Source organism: Petaurus breviceps, unplaced genomic scaffold, assembly GCF_028583685.1.
Source record: "Petaurus breviceps papuanus isolate PSGF00001 unplaced genomic scaffold, PetGlider_PUasm1.0 90977, whole genome shotgun sequence".
Classification (NCBI taxonomy): domain Eukaryota; kingdom Metazoa; phylum Chordata; class Mammalia; order Diprotodontia; family Petauridae; genus Petaurus; species Petaurus breviceps.
In genome coordinates, this window is record NW_027187391.1 from 25,939,049 (window position 1) to 25,939,825 (window position 777).

Sequence of the window (777 nt, forward strand, 5' to 3'; positions counted from 1 at the left end):
ATTGTATACATAACAAGAAACAAATTCCAGAAATATAGCTGTATGGCTCTGATCCCAGGAGCAGAGTGATGACTCAGTTGTTTCCTTTAACCCAGCATGTAAACCTACAGTGGAATAACGAGGGAAGAAGTCATAGACTGAAGGGGAACTGACAATTCATTCACCACAAACCTGCACAACCTCCCAGTGGGCTAATAGTGACGGAGTCCAACAAGAGTCTATTAGAACTCCCAACTAAACACAAGTCAATAGTTGCAAACATGGATCAGGAATTTGCAAAGCTCACACCAGGAAGGTAGAAAACAGACCTCTACCTGGATTACATGACTTCAGAGCACAGAAAGTTTATTGAACCCCAAACTGAGTTATGAAAATAGCAGGAGGATATAGCCCCTCAGGCTAGACATTGTTCCTTCCTTTGCACTCCCTCCATGTCCTGCGCCCCACTGAATTTCACAAAGCCCAGCATTAATATAAAGTTAAAAGATAAGAAGTGGCATGGAAAAATATTGTTGCTGTTTGTCCTTCGTTCTTGAAGAGAGGTCCATGATATCAGGGAGGTGATGATATGACAAGCAAGTGAATTACATAAGGGAGGGAGGACTGTGCAAAGTCACCAGACTCATTTTCTCCTCCAGAGTCATCTGGGTACAATGCCAAGATATAGATCAGGGTGACTGGACTTGACACAGGATACAGTAGGGGACCTTGGCCTTTTTAAGCTAAGGTCTTTAACGGGTCTCAGTTTGACTGAGGCACACCTTATTCAGTGATTAA